Below are 11,249 nucleotides of genomic sequence, written 5' to 3'. Positions count from 1 at the left end.
AAGTCCCAAGTCCAGATTTTTCCCAAATGGGAAGGGCCAAGTCCGGAAATTATGGCCAGTGCCGTAGCAACTATGGTTTTGCCTGCCTTGCTTCGTAGAAATAGCAGGGCTTGATGGAAACTGCATAGTGAGACCATAAAAATTGACCTTGGGCCTGTTAGGTGATTATACTTTGATTTTACACTTGGTGCCCAAATCTATCACATCTTGGCCTGCCCTCTTGCACCTTATACAATAAGGCATTTCTGAGTACAGGGGGTTGGCCCGGGCAACAGTGCCGGGGAAAGAAAACCAAAGGGTTTTGTGCTGCCTCCCAATCAGCGTGCCAGTGCTCTTGAGCAGCTGTGAGAGAGGCCAAGTTCAGATGGCAGGCAAGCCGTGGGGCTTGGAATTCCCCTAGAGGTTCCGTGGAGATCCCCCTGAGAGAGACGCTTGCCCAGCCCCTAGGCCTGGAAGAAGCAGGAAGAGCTTGTGTTAATGAGAGAGGAGGGTCCAGAGCAGCCGGGTTGGAACTGGGGTGGGTGACCCCAGTGCCTGCCTTGTTGGGGATGGACCTGGGGATAAGAAAAGCCACTACTTCAGAAGTCCGCTGAGAGGAGCATTTCATGGCACTCTCTCTCCAGACATAAGGTAAACTCCGGAGGCCTCGGGGAACCTCAAAGGTGAAGGACTTAGAAGGGTGGCTTCCCAGGACCATTCCCAGCTGCTGTGGTCACTCTCCGGCCGGGACAGTGTTGCCTGGGCCAGAGTGGTAGAGGAGTCTGGAGGCCGAGGGGGGTCTGCTCACAGGCCCCTCCCTCAGGCCCCGAGGAAGCCTGGCTGTTCGTGGCTATCTGCTCGCTTGCTGCAGGGCCGGCCACACACCCTGCAGATGCTCCACGGACATGTCACCCTGACCTACCAAGGCCCGGAGTGGGCATGAAGGCTGGGGGGCTTCTATGGTTTTGCCTGCCTTGCTGTGCGAATCGGGATGCTTGGGCAAGAGGCCGGAATACTGTCAGTCTGCTTGCCCAGAGAGCCTTCGTGCCAATCCGCTCGTTCTTTCATTTATCTAAGCAGAGCTCTGGAGACTGGCTCTGTATCAGGTTGGACGCCAGGCCCTGGGTGTGCACAGGTGAGCAGGCCAAAGTCCCCGGTGAGCCCACAGTGCGGAGAAGAAGCCAGCTCGGGTGATCAGAGTGCAGTAAAGTACAGCCACACGGGAGCCTGGTCCCCAGGCCGAAGGAGACGCTAGAGAGGAAGAGCCCCTGGTTCAGTCATGCAAGGTCAGGGAAGGCTCCCTGGAAGAAGTGACAGCTAAGCTAAGACGTCAGGCCCAGTTCAAACCCAAGCTCCCACTTGGTCTGTCTGCGAAGCCTACTTGTCCTTCAGTCCAGCCTGTCCTTCCACAGGTGCCACTCAGCCTTTGCTGGTCTTGTCCTGACTCCCATCCATATCTGCCCCCCACATCAAGCCTCCTTTATCTCCAAATCTTTACTGAGTGCTTACTCTATGCCAGGCACTGAGCTAGGAGCTTTACAGGTTACCTCACAGTCACCCTACGAGATAATGGAGTCAGTCTTCATGGGTTCAAATCCCAGATCAGCCTCCGCAAGCCAGGGGATCTTGGGCAAGTTGGAGGCACAGGCAGGCTCTCTGATTGTGTGTCCAGAGTGCCCTTTTCCATGACACCACAGCTATGTCTGCTCTTTGGCTGTCTCTGACATCAACTCTGTATTTCAGAGTCCCATCTGTTCCCATGTCCGAGGTTGTGACCTCCTGCCCTGCTAGACTGCTGGAGCAGCTGAGCCTGTTCTGGCCAGCACGCCCCACACCTGGACACTGGCACCCACAGGAGTTTGGATCCCCGGGCCACTCTCTGCCTGAGCCCATCCACTCAAGCTGCCTGTGCTTGTGCAGAGTTGTGAGTGGGTTATCCAGGAAAGGCTGTGTGGAAGGGAGAGGCAGCAGGAGGACAGCAGAGGATGCTGAGAGCCAGGAGACGGAGGGAGGGAGAATGAGAGCGGACGGACAACGGGACCACAGGAGAGTAAAGCGGATGGAGTGAGACTGGCGGGTAAGGAAGGGTTGCAAGTCAAGGAAAAACTTTGCTTTGTGGAGGATTTTTAATGTTCATTTATTTCTTTTGTGAGAGAGAGGGAGAGAGAAAGAGAGAGAGAGAGAGAGAGAGAAAACATGAGTGGGGCTGGGGCAGAGAGAGAGAGAGAGAAAGAGAGAGATAGGGAATCCCAAGCAGGCTCTGCACTGTCAGCACAGGGCCCGATGTGGGGCTTGATTCCACAAACTGTGGGATCATGGCCTGAGCCGAAATCAAGAGTGAGAGGCTTAACTGACTGAGCCAGCCAGGCGCCCCTGTGGAAGCTTTTTAATGTGACTGCTTACGTACACAACACTGACTAAGGAACTGGGCACTAATTTCAGGTGGAAATTCCTACAGTTGTTCTAAAAGGTCTCAGAGCAACTCAGTAGGTCTATGTGAGCCCATCCTTTTGGCTGTTTGGTAGGAAAGTGGCCTCATGAAGGTGAGATTGACCAGAGTGGGAAATTGGGTGAGAAATCGGGGCCTGCGATCTCCGAGTTCATGCCCTTTCTGTGACCCTGGGAGAGATGCCTGTCTTTCTAGAGCCTGTTTCCTCATCTGGAAACTAAGGGAAATTTTGCAGTTTTCCTCTGAGGGGTATTTTGAAGAATAGTTATGGATTGTTTTCCAAGTACAGAGTGTCAGATGTACAGAAAGAGTGCTGGCGTTTCAGAAAATCTACAATTCAAGTTTTCAAATCCGCCAATATTTCCATCCAGGGGCATTTTCCTAAAGAGGGGCCAGGTTAACCCCAGTGGATTCAATACTGTATTCATCTACTCCTGAAAAACAAATATCAGAGTTATTTATTTATCCAAGTTTCATTCGAGACGTTTCAGCCCATTATCCTCTAGCTGGACCACTGAACCTGTGCTCAGAAATGAGAACCAGCTGACTAAATAAACAGTTGCCTATGGAAAAGAAGCAGGAAACGCCTTTCCAGAACTAATAATATGAACAAACTTCCAAGGGACACACAATCCACAATTAATGACAATTTGGTGGTGGTGGTGGGGGAGACATAAAAACTTGAATTTGAAATATGAGTCTGAGAACAGCCTGGTGGTTTCATTTTTTTTTTTTGCTCAGAATCTGTCCACCCTTTTTTTTGGCCCCTTTCCCTTCTGACAGCCACATTTATTCAAATTCTTTCTGTAAATGTCTTTAGTCTGAGGATTTAGATCTTGGGATTCAATATTTCTTGCCCGGACTCCTAGAGGGGCCTGTCAGTAGGAGCTTATTAAAAAGCTCTGTATGTCATGTGACCTCACATAACTGATTCTAGTTAAACCCACAGGAAGGATGGTCTTGCTTTCAGAAACCAGTTCTCCAGCAAGGCTGCCTTTGCTTTTGGTCAGTGACGTCGGACCACATGCTAGGGCAGACCCCAGTTTACGTGCTTAGGCCAAGATTCAGCAGGCTACTGGGGCCTAGGGAATGGGCCTAGGGAATGGGCTTGACCTCCTGGGCCTACTCCTTAAGAGAAGCACCCTGTCTAAGGCCCTAGAGCATCTTGGTCCCCAAGCAGCCCATACGATGCCAAAATCGTGTACCAGGCTATCATATGACTCTCCACTCTTTCTGTCAAGTGTGGGACAGAAATGACTAGTGACCCCTAGAGAGTCACGGTCTCCTTCCAGAGTGAATAGTTGCTGCTGAAAAACAGCTAACCATCCAGGGACTACATTTCTGAGCCCCAACCCGCCCTGGGGGATTCATTCTGGCCAGTGAAACATGAGGTGGAGTGATGTGGGACTTTCTGGCTGAGTGGTTAAGTAGCCGGCATGTCTTCCCTCGCTTTCTTCCCACCTCGTAGCGCGAAGGCTCAGAGGCCCGGGTCCCTGAGTCGCTGTGTGGAGGAGAAGCCCAGGAGAGCTGCCTGACCAGGACCATCTCATTAGAGTTCATGTGGGCAGGGAACAAACCAAAGCTGTTAGTATCCTGGAGTTGTTTATTGCGCCATTAGCCCACGCCACAATAGTGCCTGTGCGGCATTTCCTAAAGCAATAGCAATGTGTCTTAGGAGAAGCGGGATTTCCCCTCCTAACTTGCTCTGTGCAGGAAACAGCAGTCCTGCCCATGTGCCTGTGACCTTGTCGGAGTCTCTGTGCATCTGCCTCTCTCCATGCTCCCAAATGGAGCCTCTCTGTGGGGGAAACACTAAAGCGCGCATGGAAGTTAAAAGCACGGTCTCTGAATCAGACCGCTCAGATTCAGTTCCAAACTCCGCCACTTACTAACATGTGAGGCCTTGGGCAAATAGTTTAACCTCCCTGACTTTAAATTCTCTCTCTTCAACAGAGGGAGAGTACTTCACAGAGTCGTCATGAGGAACAAATGGAACATTCTGTGTAAAGTACCTGGCACATAATCAACACAGTAAATACTAGCACCATTGTTACTATTTACTGAGCCTGCTTCAGCATAACAGATGTGCAGACTGACCAACCAATCAATACCGCTGCTACTCTTGGCTCCTGTTTTCTCTTCACACTGATAATTCCCACCAAGACTCACCGTTTTCTTTCACAGGTATTTGTATTTCTTCTACCTCTGTCCCCAGATGTCATCCCACCTTCCAGTCTTTACCCGAGGCGCTACAACAAATTTAGAAACTTCTAAGCATTTTGCAAAATGAGAAGGAAGTGGATCCCAAGGAAGTGGCCCAAATGTGTGTTGAATGACCATTTATCTGCTTCGGTAGACAGTGGATCCTGTTCTAGAACTACTATCCTCGTGTGTAAGCACTGCCCTCCCTGGCCTCTCCCCAGGGTTCTATGCTGCCAGAAGCTTTTAGGAGCTGTTGTAATGCAGAAAGCAAAAAGGGGAGAAGGACAACAGGTACCCCAATTTATTTTGGAGAGGTTTCATCCAATATTTTAGAGGAACGAGAAGCTGGAGCATGTTTGGAGTAAGAAGGAAATGGATGGAAGAGAAGAGGAGGGCTGTGAGCAGTGTTGCCCAGACATCTATCTCCTTCATGATGGTCAAGAAGCACAAATAAAGAACTTAAGGTAAATAGAGTTGCCTTGTGATGGCTGGACTGTTTTTCATGCATCATGGTCTTACTCTGTGACTGGACTGTAAGAGCCTCGGTGTAATTAGAATACAGTTTTGCATGGGTTGACATTAGTCTTGCAACCAGATCAAGGAACTTATTTGAAAATTTAAGTTAACACTTGCGGTGTTTGTTCAGTTGAGTGATGGGATCAAGGGGTACATCTGGGGCAACAGGTGTAGAAAAGCCACAAGAAAGTCTGGCAGATTCCCAAGGTGAGGTGGCAGCCCTGTGTTTTGTTCTTCACTCTGTAGATGCTGAACAAAGATTAGTGCAGACAGCATGAAGGCAGACTTCCCTAAGCCCAGACTTTCAGGACAGTCGCCTCCTATTGTGATGAACAACCATAGAGGTCATCTGAACTCATTGGAGCCTTGATTGTTGGCCTTGTTTTAGATTCTGGTTAGAATTCAGATTCACTCACAGCTTCCAGGCTTCTAAGCTGTGACCGAACGTTTCCTCAAGGCCTGTTCGAAAGTGTCTCCTCCAAAGTAATCCCCCTGCCCCCGCCAGTATTCTCCCAGGTGGCAGAGCCTGGTCCAGCAGAGCTTTAAAGATCATGTAGTGCAATTCCTTAATTTAGACAGGAGGAAACTTGAAATCCCGTAGACTCTTCTCCTCTAGCACATGCTTTGCTAAGCTGTGATGGTCACAGAAACTGAACTTGGCCAGTGGGACAGAGGGCTGGCATTTCCCTGGAGGTGTGGAATGAAAAAGAAGCACGCTTCATAGTCATAGGATGGGAAGACCTGGAAACTGAGGTTGCTGAAGAACCTCAACCCGACTCCCTTCTTCCTCCAGCCCTGGGGTCTTGATTCCCTTCGAGTGGAGGGCATCCAACATTCTTCCAGGTACAGATGCCACAGGACTGCCTGCTCTACTCACTGCATCATTACTGCCATGTGGCTTCCTGGAACGCTGTACTTTACTCAGCAATCCTTAGCACGAAGGCTCAAAGGTGAGTGACACTGCACAAGAGGAGTTTCAACCCTTTGGCTTAAGTCTCTGTCCTCTGTTAGATCAATTTCCTTGAACAAGAGGTGCCATTATGGAAGAGTAGAGAACTGGGCTCTAGTACCAGTTTCCCTGCCCGTTCCTGAAGGACTGTGGGCAGCATCCTCAAAGCGGGTCACAGGACACCCTCTCTGAGGGACCTTCAAGGGCTGCCATGATTCCGAGGTAAACAGGTAAGAATTCGTGACCTTCACACTTGACTATAGTCCCTTTCCAGAGGGCAGCTTAGGGGAAAATGGATGTGGAGAGAAATTGGGAGACTCTGAGCCCTGATGGGGAACTTTCCTATCTGGCTAGGGACTGACCAACACAGAGAAGTCGGCGCTCACATCTTATAGTCTACAATGTGACACTCTGGACAACTGCATCCTGAGCCCTTATGAAGGGGGCAGCCCTGTTGCCAGAGATCTGATACCCGGAATCCAAAGCCTTTATCTCCGGAGAGGAAGCTGGAGAGAAGATTCTGGGGTAGCTCCTCTCTCTTGCATGAGACTAAGAGAAAGGTGGCCAGAAAGGAGAGGTACCCATTGAGTACTTGGTAATCCCTTAGTTACCAAACTAATGCCCCCTGAAGATTTTATACTACAAACACTGCTTGCCAGTTTTCTCCAGTAAAAGATGAAATGGCTACAATTATGTTTTTGTTTTTTCTGTTTTGTTTTGCTTTGCTTCTGAGGGCCCACCCCTGTCTGAGTTTGAGCTATACCTATTTCGTTTTAGCTTGCCTGAAGGAGAGCTGAATTGTGTTAGGCAGAGAATTATTGTAGTTGACGCTGTGCTTCACATTGGTGGGTGGTGTTCATTGGCCTTGGGTTAGATAAGGGGGTTGAATGACATAGACGATTGCAGTGTTTCCTGGCTGTCCAGCAACATTTTAACCCATCTTTGCTCTATTTGGGATATTCCAGCTTCTTGAGTCCTACTTTCATCAGGAAGAATCCAGAAAACCAGTTCCCAAAGTCCTTTGCAATTAGAGCACAGGCATCTGAACTGGATTCCAGCCATTAGAGTTACATTTGGCTTAAAAGGGAGAACTTTAAAGAAAAAGGCTCTGGGAAAAAAAAAAAAAAAGAAAAAGAAAAGAAAGAAAGAAAGAAAGAAGGAAAAGAAAAAGGCTCTGGGTGGAACCCATCTTGCTGTCAAGGATGGCAACCGAGATTTCTTCTAGCAGAATCGGGGAAGAGGTAGTGCCAGAGGAGTGTTAGCCCTGGTATCCTCTTTCCTTGGTGGGGCAGCCGCAGAGCAGCAGCTCTTCACCAGGGCGGTTCTATAGCAAAGATTTGAATGCTGTTCTATGAGATTGGTTCTTTAGGTTGTTTCTGTGAGCTAGCCAATTTCCTTTGCATAAACTCCTTTCTGCTCAATGACCAGAATCAGCCTCTGTGGTTCTTAGTGGAAGGTCCTGAAGGATTCAGCAGCCAACTGCTAACTCCATCACCCCTTCCCACAGATGCTCTGAGCCCTGAGATCACCAGCCACAGCAACAACAGGAATCTCTTGTCTCAAACCTTGGCACTTCACAAATTTCTTTCCTGCTTATAAGATCCAGGCCTCCCATACTTTCCTCTTAGACCTATCCTCTCACATTGCTAAGCTAATAGCCACTTTGCAGGAAATGGATCGGTGAAGAGGTGGTTTGTAAACCCCATGTGACCACATGAGTTGCCCTCAGCCTGATTTCAAAAAGGCAGCCTATTATGAGAGAGGCACACGTTCTCACTTCTAGAGAGAGAGGCCGAGTGTTCCTCGAGGATGGCTGCCCACAAGGAAGCCACTTTGGGGGTTTCCATTCAGGTTCCAAATGCCTGGCCATCATTCCGTTCACAGAGCCTTTGAGGTCTTCTTGCTTAGATGATTCACCACTAGCCCATGACAGAATCCAAAGAACGGCCCAGTTAGGTAATCTCTGCTGGTCTCCAACTAGGAGTAAACTCAATAAGCACAGGGATTTGTTCATTGATGGAATAATCCTATTGCCTAGAACTATACATAGTAGGGTTCTTAATAAACCACTGTTGAATAAATTGTGAATTAGTGAATTGATTTATTTATACTGCAAACTTTTTACCAGATGATGGCCTAAAACATACTATGGTAGGAGTAAACAATATGACTTTGGAAATTGGGTATGACTTGAGAGTTTTACACACATAAAATATTTCCATCTGCCTATTCTAGAAGCCTATAGCCATGGTAGGGGATGCCCAGTGTGAAACCATAGTGAAGCAGAATGGTTTACCTCTGTGATATTTTTGGTACCACCCACTAACTGAAATTTGTTGGCACTTTTTTTTTTAATATTTTTACTCTAGGCAGCCTGCCAACTCCCCAAATCACTACTATCTGAAAAGCACCTCATCTTTAAAGACAATGAAGGGGCAATCGTGCATACTGACTTTAGTCTTCAGCCTGGTCTTTAACACCTGTATGAACTTGAACATAAGCCTCCCAATGACGCCACCCTCCTGCACATGGTCTTCAGGAGATTGTATAGACCCAGGTCAGGTACATTTGTAATCTGTGGCTGACACCATGCTAATATGTTTGCATACACCACCACCTTGACCTTTCAAGGCCCTTGAAGCATGTAAGTCATATAATAATTTCCAGTTGACAAATGAAGAAAGTGAGACATTAAATTATTTGCTAGGGATGGTGGAACCAAGACTCCAATCCAGCCCAGCTGACACCAGAGCCTACAGCCCTAACCATTGAGTATTTTGCATCTGACCCACCAGAGGGTTTCTGGGACTCTTCCAATGTCTGCACATGGAAGCAAATATTCAAAGATTATTGTCATCCCCAAATCTCCAGTCCCCCACTCTGAGTCTCACAGCACCTACTCAAGGCTCAATGGGAGTCCCCATGAGAACTTACACCATCCAGTGATAGTCACTATTTCTAGAATACTATTCTCTAGCCTTATATCCTGACATGCCCCATCCACACAAATGAATCCTTTTAAAACCAAGTATCTCTAAAAAAATTTTTCTGTGTACGCATTCAGCAGACTGCAAAGACTCACTCTTCTATCCCATCTTTTTGGTCAAATATTCTGTTCTCTTATGTCACTCCAAGTGGATCCAATTTTGCAATTTCTTTGACAGAAAAGTTCTAGATTGAGAAGTTACTTCAGTGGTGAAGATTTGACAGCATAATAACTTGTCTTAATTTGCCGGAAGGAAAAACCTGGTCACCATTACATCAGCTATTTCAGACTTATCTTTGGTTTGCTTAAGAAAGTTTGCCTGAATAGTTTAATCACTGGAGAGAAGTGGAGGGGGTGGGCAGTGAGATGGAATCCTGCCTAGTTTCCGATTCTTTACCTCTTATCCATCAAAGGAAGAAAGCAATTCATAGACTATTTGAAAGATAACAGCCTCTCAGTCATAGAGCTCTGTTATAGTAAGTTGTGAATAAATGATTTTTCAGATGCTTCAAACATACTAATGTTTGTGGAGAAACACTTTTTTTCTTAAAAACATTTTTAAATGACTTCAAAAAATGTTTATTTATTTTTGAAAGAGAGAGAGAGAGAGAGACAGAGAGAGAGAGAGAGAGACAGAGACAGAGAGAGAGAGAGAGAGAGAGAGAGAGAACAAGCAGGGGAGGAGCAGAGAGAGAGAGGGAGACAGGATCTGAAGCAGGTTTCAGTCTCTGAGTTGTCAGTACAGAGCCCAATGCGGGGCTTAAACCCACAAACTGTGAGATCATGACCTGAGCCAAAGTTGGATGCTTAACCAACTGAGCCACCCAGGTGCTCTGATTTTTTAAAATAATAATAGTAATTATATGCTGTGGGAAAAGGCAGTTTAAAAAGTCCTCAGGAAAAAGAAAAAGGTAAAAGACATCAAGTAAAATCTGAACTACTGTCTCCATTTCATGAATCCATTCCTCTAGAAATAATCAATATTAAGATTAAAAAAAATTTTTTTAATGTTTTATTTTATTTTTCAGATACAGAGAGACAGAGCATGAGTGCGAGAGAGGCAGAGAGAGAGGGAGACACAGAATTGGAAGCAGGCTCCAGGCTCTGAGCTGTCAGCACAGAGCCTGACACGGGACTTGAACCCATGAACTGTGAAATCATAACCTAAGCTGAAGTTGGATACTCAACCGACTGAACCGCTCAGGCGCTCAAGAATGTTTTAATTATCTGATTTTCCATTACTATGTAAGCACAGATGTATATATTTTATAGTATTTGTAAATATGTGGAGAAACGTTTTGTGGCTGTCCAAAGGCCCAGATGTAGGCTGGACTTTGTTGAAATGAAGTTAGCTGACAGAGGCCCCTATCTGAAATTCTCTTATCTATACCTCCTTTTTTCACAAAGATGACATTTATGGACATTTCCCTTCTTTGGACAATGCACAGAGAACCCAGAAGTGAAGTGAATGTTGGCCTAAGCTGTTTCGCTACTGGAGCTCTTGGCCTGGTCTAACTGTGTTCTATCCTGCTACCTAAGGTCAAACCTGAAAATACAAACCTAAATTTATAGCTAACACTGGGGTGAAAAATAAAACCAAAAAAATACAACCCAGAAAGCAAACAGACAAAAACCCCATTAAAACAATTTCTACTTCTTTGCCAGAACAGGAAGTCATTGCCAAATAGAGGATATTAATGCTTAAGTTTGGTAGAAAAGCCAAGAAAAAGTAACCCAGCACAGCAGAGCCAGTTTTTTTTTGGGGGGGGGGGCGGTGGAGGAGGGGGGTGTGGAGCATTCACTTCCCACACTCACAGGGAGGTTGCTAAGTGGAGTATGTCATTAAATGCCTAGCAATGGAAAGGAGCCAAATGTTCCCAGGGAGGGGGCTTTCTCACTATCTTGGGCTTACCTAGGAAACCAGATCTTAATAAAGCCCCTGATTACTTTGCCATGTCCACGACTTAGCCTTTTTCCTGGAACTGGAAAACAGCTGAGAAAGTCGGGCAAGTCCTCCTTGCTCATATGATTCCCTTCTTTTGGTTTCTTGTCCACTTTTTTGAAACCTGGGACCAGTTCCAGCCCTTCTTTACAAGGGTGGGGCTAGCAGTTTGGTTTCAGCTTGATTTCTCCCAGTACCCAACCCAGTATGGAGTTCAAATAAGAAT

General features: G+C 46.8%; 1 long non-coding RNA gene across 1 annotated transcript; it reads left to right on the top strand.

Moving 5' to 3' along the window:
- The first annotated feature begins 311 nt into the window (after positions 1–311).
- LOC147571950 (uncharacterized) lies at positions 312–10,657 on the top strand. The gene is made up of 3 exons (XR_015246608.1): positions 312–630; positions 4,382–6,325; positions 10,110–10,657. It is a non-coding gene; the product is annotated as an uncharacterized LOC147571950 (long non-coding RNA).
- The last annotated feature ends 592 nt before the right edge of the window (positions 10,658–11,249 follow it).

The sequence above is a fragment of the Puma concolor genome, chromosome F2 (assembly GCF_028749965.1).
Source record: "Puma concolor isolate L17-30 chromosome F2, mPumCon1.1.hap2, whole genome shotgun sequence".
NCBI lineage: Eukaryota > Metazoa > Chordata > Mammalia > Carnivora > Felidae > Puma > Puma concolor.
This window is presented reverse-complemented; position numbering and strand designations above follow the sequence as displayed.